This window comes from Mustela nivalis (genome assembly GCF_964662115.1).
Source record: "Mustela nivalis genome assembly, chromosome: 2".
NCBI lineage: Eukaryota > Metazoa > Chordata > Mammalia > Carnivora > Mustelidae > Mustela > Mustela nivalis.
The window spans coordinates 76,412,468-76,429,541 of NC_139021.1; the positions used below are offsets into that span (position 1 = coordinate 76,412,468).

Genomic DNA, 17,074 nt, shown 5'->3' on the forward strand with positions numbered 1-17,074 from the left:
AGAGAATCTTCTGACTTTCTCTTCTAGAAGGGGGTAGGGGTTCAGCTTTGTGCCATGGCTCACCCTGAGTTTTGGACTGGACAGCAGGCATATCCTTCCTTCCTAGGGAGTGATCAAAGAAACCCTGGGACTGAAGAACAGGCAGCTGGTGGACAGTCTCATCTCACAGTGCTGTGTGGACACATTTCTTTCTCTATGACTCCCGGGAGGGCCTTTTTGTGCAACTGTCACCCACGCCCATCTGCTTTCTCTTGCGTGCCCAGCAGAATAGAAGTCTAGGATCTTGGGATCTTCAGGGGAAGAAGTCAGAGGAGGAACTGGTTTTTTATTTATGTGGATCACTCTGGGGAGGCTGTGAATCCTAGTGAGTCCTAACTTCTTTGTTTTTAGTCAAGCTGTCCCTACGTTTCCTTCAGGAATCCAGAATTAAAGTTATGTCTGTTTATGGAAGTGCCCTATGCCAACTGAAGCCTGAAATTATTTGAAGACATTTGGTTCAATCTCCTAAGAGTCCCACTGGCACGCTGGGCTCCAAATGAATCAATGAATATGGAAATAAGTTGTTTTCTCCACGATGACCATAAAAATGCACAACAGCAACAGCACTGCATTTATTCGGGCTTTGGGGATTTATTGCCCTTACGTGTATAGGAAGCACTTGTATAGACAGTCAAAATGGAAAACAAATGGGTTGCTGGCTTCTACCAAGGAAGATAAGCCTTTTAATGACATGCTTTTGTGATGCAGACCCTTTGCACAAGCCAGCTCAGCAATATCGTAGAGGACACAAATGTTACTCTGATTCGCAGAGTGTAGTCAGACTGTGCATTTCTGGTGGCAAGTTGTTTGAAGAATAAGAGCATTATTTAAACAGCAAACAAATAAACAAATGTACCTTTTCAGGTAGATCATTTTACCTAGGACTTTTCCAAATGTTCACTGTCAATTTCAGTAATTCTTCAATGATATCGTGTGAATAGTTGGGTAAAGTTATAGTACCCAAGTGTCATGAGGTAATCTGAAGAAAAATGTTTCTATTAAGGAAAACTTCATCTGGCTTTTAGCTGCTTTACAATCCTAAATGTAAACTCAGAATTTTTGAATATGTAAAGATTCTTCTAAGTGGAGTTTGGTGATAAAGAGTTGTTTTTGTGACAGGGTCAGAATGTGACAGGTGAAGTCTTGGGTGAGCCCTACATGTCTTCCTGGCTCTGCGGAGTCCTAAATAAGCCAGGGTGCACGGAGCTCTGCCTCTTCCTTTCACCTGACCTTTCAAATGGGAATCAGGTTCAGGAAATTGGAGTAAAAGCTGGGCTTGGGCAGGAGCCATCCCCTCCTCCTGCATCTACCCAGACTGACCTCAGACTTGCCTGTTTGACCTTCTGTTTCCTTTTCTCATCTTGAGCTACTGAATTCACTCTCTGACAACTCAAACCTCTTTCCTTAGGACTTGTTTTGAATCTTCTGTCTAGCTTACTAGAGCATATTGAGTCTTTTTGTACCCCTTTCATGTACCTTCAGTGTCTCTTGAGAGACATTTGGGCTGGATAAGGAGGGTAAGACTGAAAGAAGGTAGTTTAAAAACAATTTTTTCAATCTTTGTTGTTGTTGTTTGGTTTAAAATATTTTACTTTAGGAGCCAGTGAGATTTCTAGATGCTTAAAGATCTAATTTACACTTTAAAAAAATCTCTGTAGATATACTATACTCATAAATATCCTTAAAAATAGGTTATACTATTTATGTAGTTGTGAGTGAAATGAAATGGCACTTCTGCTTCTATTTCAGGTATTTAAGGATGAGAATAGTTGGCATTATGTTGGACTACTGATTCCTGTTTTAGTTCTGCTTCATCAGTAATCAGACTGAAACTGTTCTGCTGTGTGGACAACCCAGGAGGAAGGCATTGGTTCAATGGTAGTTCGAGCTGGGTCTCCCTACTCTGCCCTGAAAGGTAGCAAGTGTGTGGGAGGAAGCTCTGGTGGCATATACACTCAGTGGGAGCGAATGGTGTTCAATAAGCTTTAAAAATATGGCATCTTGTGGTGCCTGGGTGGCTCAGTGGGTTAAGCTTCTGCCTTCGGCTCAGGTCATGATCCCAGGGTCCTGGGATTGAGCCCTTGATCTGGCTTTCTGCTCAGCAGGGAGTCTGCTCCCCCGCCTGCCTGCCTCTCTGCCTACTTCTGATATCTCTCTGTCAAATAAACAAGTAAAACTTAAAAAAATATATGGCATCTTAAGATGGCATTCAAGGTCCCCCAAGGCTATCTCCTTCAGAATTATTACAGAAAGTATATGTTCCCTACTAAGTTTGAATAGCTTTCTACTTTTTTACATGGTGTGAGGGTGAGCTGAGAGAATGATTTCATTCATTACAGAGAATTCTAGAGAATATCTAGATGGCATCTATTATACTGTATTTTTATAGTAATAATCTAATACTTCAAGACAGATTATATCCACTTACATATCATGCATATTTACATCTCATTAGAAGAAGAGACCAATGGAACAATTTGTAGCCACATTTTGAGTATTTACCAGGGCTAGTACTTAGTGCTAATTTCTTGGTAACTTAATTTTCACAACATATTCGTGAGGTGAGTATTATTATCACTCTTCTATGAATGAGGAGCCCAAAAATCTGAATAACTTGCTTCTGGTTACATATCGAGCTACTAGTAGAGTCTGGAATCAATCACAGATCTTCAGTCTGCAAAGGTCTATGCTTTTGACATGGTTCAAACTGGGCAAGATCTGCACTCACCGGGCAAGATCTGAAATGAAGATGCTCGTTTTATTAGAGGTTCCCCACTGACTGAGCAAGTCATTCATACTGTGCTCCTACAGCCATAGGCTCTCCTTCCTTCTTGTTCAGCAACAGACCACACTAAGCCCCAACCCGCTATCACTTTTGCTTCTCATTTTCTTGGGTCACAAAGTAAAGTAGAACTATAATGCTCAGGTCCTACAAATAAATTACATTGAACTGCTTCAGCTGCAACTTTGGCTTTCATCTCCATTCTCAAGTTACCCTTGGCTTCAGCCTTAGCTTTGGCTTCATTTACTTGGCAAATTCTGTCTTCATCTCTAGCACACGATCTTTAGGGATTCTTCTAGACAGCATCAAATCCTGACAGCCACTAGACTCCTTTAAACCCATTTTGGCAAATAGGTTTATCTTACTCATTCACGGGTTCCCATCTCTTCAGATGAAGAGAGTACATTAATAGATTGTTCCATAAGCTTTTCCTACAATAAAAATCTTTGGTTTTATGAAAGTTCCACATTTAACTCAACACATTCCTTAATATTTCCTATTACTTTGTTGAGTGTAGGACAGTTAAAGTAAACCAAATAATCTATCCAAAGACACAATTCATTGTATTTTCTTCCTATATTTTTCCATTATGCCTTTTTGATGTGTCTGAGGGTAAGGAATCTTTCCTCTTTATGATAACCAACCCCCTTCACTGATGTTGTTTTCTTATCTTGATTTTCAAAGATCTTTCTTTTGCTCTTTGGAGTTTGTCTGCGATATCTTCTTTTCACAGACTCTCCCTTATGCCTTCAAAAACGTTTAGTTTCCCCTTATCTTACAAAAATGTCACTTGATTCTGTTATGTCTTACAGCTTCTTCCTTCCACCCACAAATTTCTGAAATGAATGTTTTTATCAGCTGCTGCCTTTCCTTTGCTTTGCATTTCTTCCTTAATTCACTGCAATTTGGCTTCTGGCCCTACTTTTCTGCTGAGACTGCTCTTTTAAAGGTTAGCAGCCTACATTTTGTCAAATCTAATGGCCTTTTTATCCGTCCAAATTCACATAGTATTGGCACTTCGTTCCAAGTTGACTGTAAGTGTTAGGTTCTGCCAGGCTCCCACATCGCCATCCCTGCTGGGCCCAGTTAATCCACCACTGTTTCTCAGCCTGGCCACAGCATCCACAAGCAGTTCTTACTGTGGCAGCAGAGACCAAAAGACTCTAGGTCAATGGTAGGACTCAGCAACAAGTCACTCTTTGACATTAGCAGCATGGTCCTTATTGGTGTTATGTTGATATCTCCTTGGGTAAAAGAGAGCAAGCAGGGACAGTCCAGGCTTGGCACAAACTTAGTAAGAGAAAAATCTCCCTGGGATCTGGGGAGGAAGAACCAAAACAAACTTCAGGAGAGGATCAAAGTCATCTCTGATCCTGACTATTGTTACTAGCTGAGGTTGTCCTCATTCAAGAAAGCAATGAAAGCCAGCATTCAGGCTTTGGGGTGGTGATGCCATCTCAGAGCTCTTGACTCAAGGGATTAAAAACCAGTGGGACAGATTTAAGAAGAGTTAAGGAGACTAGAAGCAAGAACAGCTCCATGAGAAAAGGGAGCCTAGAAACGAGGGAGAGAGGCAACTGGGATTGGAAGCCACCTTCCTTCTAGTTTAGGAGAGAAGGGGTAGGGATTAGAGGAAGGAACCAGAACTGAGACTGACAGCATAGTTAGGAATAGATTAGTAAGTATATACAGTTGACACACTGGCCGTCATTTGTACAGGGCTCTTATCAGCTATCCATCTTAGAACATGGAATTGCTTCCAGACCCTAAGAGCTATTTGGGAGAGGGCTCTTAACATACTACCAATCTTGGTTCTCTCTAAACTGGGGTGGTAGAAGGGGGTAAGGTACTCACTACTTCTCTAACTTAAATGCACATACACATTTTATGGGATTTTGTTAAACTGCAAATTCTGAATCAGGTAGATTTAAGGTGGAGCCTTACATATTGCATTTCTAGCAAGATCCTGGTGGTTTGCAGACTGCTGTTTGAGCAATAAGGAGTGAAAAAAGCAACTGTTATTATGAGCAGCTGGGGTCAGGCAGAACCTGTCTCTCGGAGGAATCAGCTCCAGGTTCGATCCTTTGGCTTTGGTCCTACTAAAATTTAATAAATGCAGTAGCTAGAATAAAAAACAATGTGGATATTTATAATATGCCACCATTTGTTTAAAAAATGTGGAAGAAGAGAATATATATTCTTATTGGTTTGTATGTTGTAGTAGATTGCTAGTTGCCTCTTCCATGTTTATTCTCCCTTTATTCTTTACCAACAGAACTCCAATGTTTGGGAGTGGCAAAATGCCCAGCTTAAAATCTATCCCCTCAGAGGGCTAGTCAATTAGATGTGGTATGGGACTTTAAAATCTCTTTAAAAGGACCTAGCTGCCGGGAGGCATGCCCTTTTGTTCTTCCTTCTTTTTGGCTGGAATGTTGTTGTGATTGATTTCACTGTAGCCACCATATTGTGATCATGAACTGCCTTTCAGGGTGAAAATTGTGTCCCAAGAATAATGAGGAAGAAAGATAAAGAGCCTGAGTCTCTGATGTCCATGGAGCCAGCATTATTGGCCTGCTGTGCCTGCCTCCAGATTCCTCTTGGATGAGAGAAAAACAAATCCCTACTTCTAAATAACTGCTATTTGGGCTTTTTAAAAATATGTAGCTTAATTCAATTACTCACTAGTACTGTGTGCATATAGTATTTCTCAGAAGGTTACCTGAGAATGGATATCCACTATTGCCTCTTGGGAGGGAAATTGACAATACCCTGGGTTAGGGGCTGGGAGGGAAATTTAAATTTTATAGCACCCCCTCTGTCCTTTTTGGACTTTTTATTCCAAGAACATAGCCGTAAGAGACAGTCACAGATAATAAACACAAACAATAAATAACTACAACAAAACACAAACAAGAAAGCAAAAGAGTGAAACGAGTAATATGAGAACCTTGAGTTCTTGTGCATGTTCAAGAAAAACACAGTTTGAATTTCCAATGCCTGTTTTCACATCCTTTGGGTGAAATTTTCTTTTCATTAAAGATGAAAGTGGACCCAGCTGTATTATATGAATTTAATCAGATATTTGTACATGAATGGAAATTGGCATGCAAGTTGACATTCAGCTCAACTCATATTTTCTTTTTTGCTTTCTGCAGAATTTTACGTCAGGGTCACTATGCAAATCATGAAAGCTCCAGCATTTTTGCCACTGAAATAAGATCTCCAAGATTTTGAATTCATATTTATGATTGATAACAAGCAAATCAACAGCTGGGGAAAATGTGTTTTAGGAGTTTGTGTCTTTGTTGGGTCGTCATATAACTGAGTTAATCTATTTAATGGCGTGGTAAATGTTCGTTGGTAGTGTCATTTTACGGCAAATATCACAGGAGACACACATCTTTCTGTGTGATCAGAATCCATTTAGTCAAGATCATTCAAGAATTTCCTGCTCACACAAACATCTCCATTTGCTTTTCAAGGCTTGTTTTACTGTGAAGTCAATCTTCTTTTTCCTTTAGCTAGGAAAAATATTTCTTCTTTCACCCAAACATCCCATACTTCCTCATCATTCCTACTCTTTGATCATGGATCATTTCAGTGTCTGAAGACCCCCTCCCTTTTTACCTTTCCAGCTGTATGTTTATTTGTGTGTATACATGAGTGCATACAGCCACATGAAGGAAGTAATTCAGATCATGCCACTAAATGCCACAGGCTTCTTCAATATACACTGAGTCACTAGAGTGAATATCACAAACTGGTGTCCTTTGTCTACACCCAGGCCACAAATAGACTCCATTTGGTTCATATACCATTTCCTTAAAATGTTAAGATCGTTGCTAAAAATAAAACATCATTTTGGGAGATCACATTAGAAGATGTAACAAAAAATATCAAATTAAGTTTCCCTTAAAAAAACTGGAAAAAAAAAAAAAAACAAACTGGATGTGAAGTCCTGCATATCAATAGTCAGCCCAAACTGAACAGTTGCTGCTCTTTAAAAAAAAGAGAAGTCTCAAGGTTTCTGGAATCTTCATACCCTAATGCCTGCCTCTTGGCCATTTGAGTCTTTCCTCTTATTGTATGGGCACAAGGATACATAAGGTGGGGTATGGAAGCTCGAGTGGGGAGGTGAGGTGAAGAAGTTGACCTGAGCACCAAATTCTATGCAAACATTTGTGAGTCTCTGCATTTGTCTGGAGAAAGAGCTCATTGCCTCAGGCATGTTGAGAACAATGAACTGCTTATATCCAGAATCCCACACTGACTGTCTATAGTTGTGTAAAATAATCCCACAATTTTTTGTCCTCTTATTCAGTCAACTATTTAAACTAATATAAACTTTAAAAAAAAATATTTATTTATTTATTTATTTGAGAGAGAGAAAGTGTGCGAGTTAGGGAAGGAGCAGAGGGAGACGGAGGGAATCTCAAGCTGACTCCCGCCGCAGGGCTCTATCCCAGGACCCTGTGGTCATGACTTGAGCCAAAGTCAAGAGTCAGAAGCTTAACTGACTGAGCCACATGAGTCCCACTCATGTACACTTTTAAGATGGAATGGAGTCTACTGAGTATTAGGGTTCTCCTCGACTTTATTTTGTAGATCAGGAGAGCGGCCCAAAGAGCTAGTTATCACCACCTGACACATCTCATTACCATTTCTTTAGTATTTTTTGCCTCTATGTCTGACTTTTCCAAATTATCGACAAGCTCCTGGAGGAGAGAGTATCATTTTTTTTTTCCGGAAGTAAACAGAAGAATGTATAAGTGAGTACCTAATTAACATTTTACCTAATCAAACCACGGCAGTTTTGACACAAGAGCACCTTTCTTCTCAATCTTCCTATTTGAGGTTTTCTTTTCTTTACATTTTATTTCACTTGAAATAGTGACAGACCCAGCTTTGTTTATTTATTTCCTTTGGCAGTATATTTGTATCTATAATTTCAAGTATATGATTTGAGCATTTCACTAGGGGGCTAATAACCACAGCCTGGAAAGTATAAAGATAAATCTTATTCACACTTCATTAGATCAAGAAACATTATCTCACATCAGTTAATAGGACGATAGTTTTTAAAATGTCTACCTTCTTACCCCCATGGTGCTAATGTTTAGTGAAGACTAGTATGAGAGCAGATTTAGAAAGGATTTTCCAGATGTCATGTGAAATGCTAACCTTTCTACGTTAGCCTATGACTAGAAGATAATGTTATTTTGGCTATCATGCTGCATCCTTTCCTTTGTTTTTGTTTTGTTTTTAAATTCTGAGGGATTTTGCTTTATGTGATACTTACAGATGTCGCTGCTCAGAAAAGTAATTAAACAATTGTGCAGCAAAGAACTATTAAAATATGTTTAATCCTCGCTAAAATGGACAAAAGCAACACAGGAATCTATTGTACTCTCTACCTCACACATATTCATCAGTCCCACTCTTGCTATTTCTGCTTTTACTAGCAGTTTTAATCCTGTGAATAAAAGGAATTTAAGCTTTATTCCACTTATGAGGGATTCCCAAATAATTTTCAGCAGGGGTTTCTCGGACATCCCTTCTCTGCTCCTCTCATCCAACTATCATATTTGTTGTGTGAAGGTGGGAGGGAGAACGAGGAGAGAAGGAAGAGGAAGGAGGAGGAGCACGAGGAGGATGAGGAGCGCGAGTGAGATGCAGAGAAAGAGAGAGGGAAGGAGAGAGAGAGGAAGTCCCAGTCTTCATTCTCAGCAAGAATTTATTTACATTTTAGAAATAGTGAAATCTCCATGTAAATTGCTAAATTAAGGAAAGCATTTTGCTGCTGCTTGAAAAGTTAAATAAGAATAGTATTTCAGTAATTAATAGTGAAGTCCTGCTGGCTCTATCTGCCTCTGAATTCCACCCGCTTCTCTACTCTCTGGCCTCTGGAGGGGTCCTGTGTCACCCTTCACCTTGCTCCCTTTCAGATATCCTCAGACATTGCACTGACCTGAAAGGAAAACCACAGCCATCTTGTAGTCTTCCAAAGGATAAAATATTAAAGGGATGGATCCATTGAACCATCTTAAAGCTGTGAAATGACACCTTAGCCAGTGGGTGGAGAAGGGCTTTCTCTAATGGTGAGAGAGGCCGTGTGTGTGGCAGACATGGTACCCAGAGAAGGGGGCACCCACTTCCCTTCTGGGTGAACAGGCCAGCCCTGTGGGAAGGGGCCCCGAAATCTGGTCTCCCTTGTGGCCGAGGGGGCCCCAGGTGAGTGTGCAAGCTTGCACGTGTCAAGAGCACAGACATCCAGGGTGTGCTCTGGTGACAGCAGCAGAAGAAAACTCAACTCACAAATTTGGAATGATAATTCTTTATGTTTGAACACATGTCATACTTGGTTGCTTCTTCTACACTACTGCCTAAAGGACACAGGGGAAATTAAGCACTTTAATTGGGGGCAGATAAATTACCTTCCAATAAATCAGAAAACAGCTCCTGGAACATAAACCAGTTGAAAGGAAAAACTAGCCTGAATAGCTCAAGTGTTTACCTGCATCCTGCGTGTAGGAGGTGGGCTTGAATGAGCTACATGACATACCCTTTCATCATTGTTCAAGTGACCTAACAAAAGGAAAATCAAAAACCAAGACAGAACTATCAATGCTCATTTGCCAAAGATCTCTTTGGTGGTCAGTATCCTTATTTGCTGTTAGCACATAAAAATGTTTCAATAATCCCCTTGGAAGGACAGTGTTTTTCAAAGTTTAGTAAATGTTGGCCTGCTATTTTTTCAAGGGGCCTATTAAAACATTTTAATGCTGCTTCAAATCAACTGATTCATGAAGGGACTGTGGATTCCAATAGTCAAAACTGTCCATGGAGCTGAGACCTGTTCAACTGAGGAGCATGGATGAAATAAATTGGGCTTACAGCCACTGCAATATACCACGCTTAAATTGGGAAGGTTTGATTAATTCGCTAGAGTGGGTCACAGAACCCAGTGTAACATTTTACGTACTCGATCACTGATTTGTTATAAAAGGTGTAACTCAGGAACTGTCAGTTGGAAGACATGCGAGGGCAAGGTAGGTGGGGAGGGGCTGTGGAACTTCCAGGTCCTCTTTGAGTGAGCAATTCTCTCCTCAGCTCCATGTGTGTGAAAACCTGGGAGTTTTGTGAACCTTATCCTTTTGGGGATTTATGGAGGCTTTACTACATAGGCATAATTGATGAAATCACCGATCATTGACATTGATTCAACCTCCAGCCCCTCTTCCCAGCCAGAGGCCAGGGAGGGGGACTGAAAGTTCCCACCCTCTAATCACATGATTGGTTGTCCTGGCAACCAGAACTCACCACTAGTGTGGTCCTGAAGACGCCTTATTAATACAATAAAAGACACTTTTATGTCTCTTCTCACCTAGGAAATTTCAAGAGTTTTTAGGATCTCTATGCCAGAAACAGGATAAAGCCTAAATATACTTAATCTATTTTTCTTATTATAAATCACAGTATCGCAATCTCTAAATAATATACCACTGTACATGTTTTTTCTTGCTTTTCAAGAACCAGAACAAATTCCCCTTCTCCTTGGGTGTATTTTAATAGTTAAAAAAGATATTTATACAGTGAACAAACTGATAGTTCCTGGAGGGGAAGTGGATGAGATGGGCAAAATAGATGAATGAGATTAAGGGGTACCAACTTGGAATTATAAAATATGTAAGTCACAAAGATGAAAAGTACAGCATAGGGAATACAGTAAATAATCTCGTAATAATGTTGTATGGTGACTACACGTACTGTGGTGAGCACTGAACAATATATAGAATTGTTGAACCAATGTACTGTACATGTGAAACTAACATTATATATCAATTATAGTTTAATAAAAATGAGATTTAAACAAAGGTGAGTATCGGAACTCCATAATGGTTCGATGTTACCAGTGGGAAGTGATGGCTCTCTCCTAGACAGAGCCACAGGATCTACTATTGGCATCTCTAGTTGATACAATCACATAGGGCTTTATTGGCAGTGTTTAGAAGGACCGCTTCTGGTCTTCAACAGAATTTTAAATTTTTATCTTGCATTCACTTTATATTATCGTTCTTCAGGCCTAGTCCATTCCTGGAACACAGCGTTTGTCTAATAAACTCATGCTTAAATAGTAAATATAGTTTTCAGAACCTCCCAAATAAGGGCAGCAAAGGTAAAAGGGACCCATTCAAAACTTGCCTGTTGGGGAAGGAATAAAAGAAAACAAACACTTCAGTGGTACAGATAGAGAGGCCAGAAGCAGACCCATATGAGTATGATTAGCTGACCTAACATAGGACAATATATATAGTAAATTCTCAGCCTCAGGAGGTCTACCCCTCTGGGAAACCACTGGACAGCTTCTCAGTATCTTTTACAATTGGGAGCATCCTGCTTGCTGCCCATTGGACTTATGGGCTTGGGATAGTGGAGAGTAAATATAGTGTTTTTAACAAATGGTGCGGGAACAACTGGACATCCACATGCAAAAACACTGAAAAACCATTCTCCAAAATTGACTCAAGATAGATCATAGACCTAAGCGTAAGGCATAAAGCTATAAAATTCCCAGAAGATAATAGAGGAGAAAGTCTCGGTAACCTTGGATATGGTGATGTCTTTTTCGATACAATACAAAGGCACAGTCCATTAGAGAAATAATTGATAAGATGAACATTAAAATTAAAAACTTCTGCTCTGCAAAGACACTGTAAAGAGAGTGAGTAAACAAGCCACTGACTTGTGAAGAAAATATTTCTTCAGATTTCATCAGACCAGTGGAGAAGATGTTTACAAAAGACATGTCCGATAAAGGACTGTTATCCAAAGTATTAAAAAAAAAAAACCTCTTAAAACTTAGCAACAAGAAAATGCACAAGTGATGGGGCGCCTGGGTGGCTCAGTCAGTTAAGTGTCTACCTTCGGCTCAGGTCATGATCCCAGGGTCCTGGGATGGAGCCCAAACTGGGCTCCCTGCTCTGCGAGGAGCCTGCTTCTCTGTCTCCCTCTGCCTGCCACTCCCATTTTTTGTGCTCTTTCTCTCTCTGTCAAATAAATGAGTAAAATCTTAAAAAAAAAAAAATAATAAAAAGAAAATGAACAAGTGGGCCAAAGACCTGAAGAGACGTCTCACAAGAGAAGATACTCAGATGGCAAATAAGCATATGCAAAGATGGTCGACAGCCTGTCATAAGGGAATTTTAAGTTAAAGTAACAATGAGATAGCGCTACACACCTACTAGAATGGCCAAAGTCCTGAACACTGACAACACCAGATACTTGGACGGATATGGAGCAATAGGAATTCTCATTCATTGACAGGGAAAATGCAAAATGATACACTTTGGAAACAGTCTGGCAATTTTTGACAAACTTAAAGTTACTCTCAATATTTGACTCAGCAGTCATACTCATTGGCATTTACTCAAAGGAGCTGATAATGTATGTCCACATAAAAACCTATACATGGATGTTTATAGTAGCTTTATCAATACTTGTCAAAACCTGGAAGCAACCAAAAGGTCCTTCAGTAGATGAAAGGATAAATAAACTGTGGTACATCCAGACAATGGAAGAGTATTCAGTGCTAAAAATAAATGTTACAAAAGCCACAAAAAGATATGAAGGAAACTTAAATGTGTATTATTGGATGAAGGAAACCAATCTAAAAGGCTATACACCATATAATTCCAACAATATGACATTCTGGAAAATACAAAACATTTTGAAACATAAAAGCATCAGTAGTTGCTGGGGATTAGTCGGGGAAGGAAGGACGAATAGATGGAACACAGGGTTTTAGGGCAGTGAAACTATGCAGCATGATACTCTAAAGATGGACGCATGTCATTATACATTTGTTAAAATTCACAGAATGTACGGGCACCAGAAATGAGCTTTAATGCACGTGATGAACGTCTGTGATCATGATGAGCCATGATGAGCCTCACTGATTGATACAAATGTACCACTCTGGTGTTTTCTTTTTTTAATTAATAAATTAATTTTTAGAGCATTGTAAGGTTCACAGCAACGTTGAGAAAACAGGACAGAGAGTTCTCATATACTGCCATTGTGGAACTTCTTTTTTAAAAGATTTTACTTATTTATTTGGCAGAGACAGTAAGAGCAAGAACAGGAGCAGAGAGAGAGGGAGAAGGAGAAACAGGTTTCCTGCTGAGCAGGGAGCCCAATGTGGGGCTCAATCCCAGGACCCTGGGATCATGACCTGAGCCGAAGGAAGGCACTTAATGACTGAGCCCCCAAGTACCCCACCAGTGGGATTTTGATAGCGAGGCATTGCCTATGAGGGGCAGGGATTATACCGAAAATATCTGTACCTTCCATTCAATTTTCCTGTGAACATAAACAAGCTCTAAAGGTCTATTAAAAAAAAAAAAACCTCATGGAAAAAGAGATGAGATTTGTGATTACTAGAGACAATGTGGGTGGGGTGGGGAGAATATTGGAGGAAGGTGGTCAAAAGGTACAAACTTTGGCTTATAAGGTAAGTACATACTGGGCATGTAATGTGCAGCATGGTGATTAGAGTTAACACTGCTGTACGATAGAGCTGAAAGTTGCTAAAAGAGTAGATCCTAAAAGTTCTCATCACAAGGAAAGAAGCAATTTTTTCATTTCTATGAGATAATGGATGTTAATTCTTATTTATTGTGGCCACCATTTCACACTATATAAAAATCAAGTTATTTTGTCACATACGTTAAAACTACAAAGTGCTGTGTGTCAGTCAATTAATTATATCTCAATAAAAGCGAAAGAGAAAAAATAGTCTATTTTTAAAAAGGTCAGTATGTTACATAAATTAAACATACAGATTAAACCAAATATAGTAATGACTTTCAATGTGAAGCTTCTATTGAATTTAAATGAACAGTCCCAGGACCTGTACACATAGTCATGCCCCTTCTTTCCAGTATTCAGTAGACCTGGGGCTAGGTCGGGTGACAAGTAGGACAAGGCAGCTAGAAACAGGAGTCTCCAATCAGAAGGCCCTATAGAAAGGATCTCTACACCAGTTACTTGCTTTGTCTTCATCATAAAACAGAGGAATCTGGGGAATGGGGCGTAGGTGGATTAGACCATAATTACATCTTTAAAAATTCCCGAGTTGAAGGAAAATAGATCAGTGTATTTAAATCCAAGTGTGCTTACTGAAGGACTCTATCTTTAATCGTGTTTCTTTACCTCCTTTTACCCCAAAACTCTGTTATAAAATAACTAGTCCCTTCTCCATGCTAACTTCTGGGCTCAGATGGCTGGAGGATGGGACGCGGGATTTTAAATCAATGCTATTTTTGTTGTGGAGCTGATTGTGGGGCTTTTGAGAAAGGACCTCCATTTACTGAGGTCTTAGACAATCTGGTTGGAGGCACTGCAAGATCACAAGGAACCGTGGGAACCATGTGGTCCCTCTGTTTCATGCAGAGAGGATTAGCACGGTGGTAAAAGGGCCAGACCATTGGGCGCCCTAACCCAGCTTTGGCACTGATTAGATGTGTTATCTTTAGCCCATGTCTCCCTCTCTCTGTATCTGGATGCTCTTCTACAAAATGAGAGCAAATGACATCTAGTCCATGAATGGAATTTCTGTTTGGATTAAATGGATTTTCATTTGTGACCTCTACTTGTGGGTAAGATTCTCTGGGGGCTGGATTGAACCTGAAGCCAGACTTCTGCAGGAAACCATTCTCTCTCTTCGGTGGAACCATAACCTAAGTAGGCAAGGTGGACAGTTCATGGGGGCTTGCCAAGCACTGAACTCTCTTATCTGTCCTCTGGAGACGATTCTTTCCTTGATGCCTTCTGTTCAAGGACAACTGCAATGGCACAGATAAAGTTCCCTTACGGAGAAGTATTCATTGAGGATCTGGTAACTTGAGTTTCTTCAGTGGTTAATGCATATGCTAATGGATACCCACAAAACTCTCATGTCAGAGCAGCCAAACTACACATGGAGGTTTTGCTTTTTCTGAGAGGATAAAATAACTGATAAGAAAAGGATGATTTGATTAATGAAGCAGTTATCTCAGTTGGAATTTTGTGGGATGACTTATTTCACAGAAAGAGATGTAAAACTAACAAAGCAGCATATTCTTCTCTTCAAACGTCTGGTATGTTTACTGCCTTACTAAAAAATCCTCCGAACATTCTAGAACATGGGAAAAATCAGAAAAAAAAAGGGGGGAAGCTGAATACAAAGTAAGTTATTGCACATATCTGATCCTTGGCTGAAATGCAAAGTATTCTATTAGATTTCTTTGTATCTCTCTACGTTGATACTGCCATTTATCAGAAAAAGAAGCCTCCTTCTAATTATTTATTGAGAAAATGAAGGATATTGTATTGTGTGTATAAAAGAATCAGATTTTGGTAGGAACAAATAACTTATTATTTTCAGATTAGAAATTTTAACTAGAGAGTGAGGATGCTGGTTCTAGGTCCGAATCCAATGTGTGCTACTTCAAGCCTGACCACAGGCAACTGCAGAGTCCTTACTTGGCAGGTCTCATGGGAAAGTGGCCCTCCCACACCAGACTTTGTGCACACCAGTGCTTGCTTGTCTCTGAAGGGGGCTGTAGTCAAGGACCCAGTCTTGAGATCTCTCTCTCTCTCTCTCTCTCTCTCTCTCACACACACACATACACACACACACACACACACACACACACACACAGTGTCTAGCATATCTGTATCTGTATCTTTGGAGACCTTATGATTAGGCAGCTCTCAGTGGAGGCCTTTCTCAGCAGCTTCCGTTGATACCACATTATGGGGAAGAGGGGGCTTGAAGATATTTTTCTCTCCTCTCATTCAATATTCAGTACTTAGAAAAAAAAAATCAGTACTTTTCATTTTACTCCCTACTGATTCCTCCCGCCTGGCCCGCAGGTCCATAAAAGGGCAGGAATCTTTAATCCGGGGTTCCCTTGGCAGTGAGATGATTCCTCACATCCCACTTACACTAAATACAACTGACCTTCACGCTGGTCCCATTCCGTGGGGAAAAATGAAACCTTGGGGGGAGCCAGTACCCTCTTTCCTGCCTCTCGCTTGGACCATCACAGTAAGTGAACGAAAGCCTGACTGTTACTTTCTAACTGACCATTTGAAGGGGTATCAGCCCAGTTCAGCACTCTTGACTGGGAGTACACAGGACCTCATGGTTTTCACTCCTCCCCCCTCTGAGAAATATCCCTTCTGTCCACCATGCCATTTGGCAAGGGATCCCTATCTTACTCATTTAAAAAACAAATGTCCACAATTGTACAACCATGTCCCAACATAGCAGTCTGTTCTGCTCCCTCATGCTTGGGAGGAAGGGGACATGGACACCGCTGTCAACGTGGATGTTCCTGTGTTTGCTTTTGTAGCTGCGCCATCGTGAGGAGACCCATGCGCTGCGCATGGACCTTCTATTCTGTAGATGCCACTGGAGTCTCGGGCCTCTCAGATGTGGAAGATGCCTGGGTCCAAACTGAGGTGAACCCCAAGTCCTCCCGCCACCCCAGCCAATTCCTTTCCCTCCATCCCACTGCCAGAGCTCTCTGTTGTGGGTTTGCAGGCACCAATTTTGCTGTATGTCAAGATCCTAAGTGGATCTGTTTCTGTTTGCAAGCTTGGATATTATTAATTTCCCTTCTCAATTCATTTGCCCCCTGGAGAAAGCACAACTTTGTGGTACAGAGCCTTGGTTTCTCATGATTTTCCACCAGAAAACTGGTGAGAATGGTCATTTTACTAAGGACATGGAAGGTTACGGGAGGGACTCTTGTCCTGTGCCTTCCAGCCCCTCCTGTACCCACCCACTTACAGCCCCCTGCTCTTCTCTTCCCTGGGGGTCCTCTCTAGGGCTTGGTTCTAGGAAGGACCGCCCAGAGCTGCAGCCGCCCCAGACGTGGGCTTTCCCTCCACCATGAAGTCTGGGAAATAACATTGTCTTCATCTCATTATGCTTATTTGCTGAGCTCTATCTGGCCACTGCTTGAAAGGAAAAAAAAGTGTAAATATTAAGCATTAGGGTAAAGCGAGTCTTCTGTTGCCTTTAACATCTAGAATCATTCCATAGCAGAACCGTTTTTCCATACCGGAAAAATGCCCTCTGAGGAAATGTGTTAAAAACAAAAGCCAGTCTTTGATTCCACTATTCTCAATACGAATTTTCGTGGGGCTAAAGAAGACCAACTGAAAAAGAAACCTCTCCCTGCAACCACTTTCCCAAAGCTGAAC

The 17,074-nt window shown here is 40.6% G+C and overlaps 1 protein-coding gene across 3 annotated transcripts in view; it reads right to left on the bottom strand.

The window, feature by feature from the left end:
- The window catches only part of NKAIN3 (sodium/potassium transporting ATPase interacting 3), a 622,933-nt gene that overhangs the window by 43,341 nt on the left and 562,518 nt on the right, over window positions 1-17,074 (bottom strand). The gene's annotated exons all lie outside the window — the stretch shown is intronic.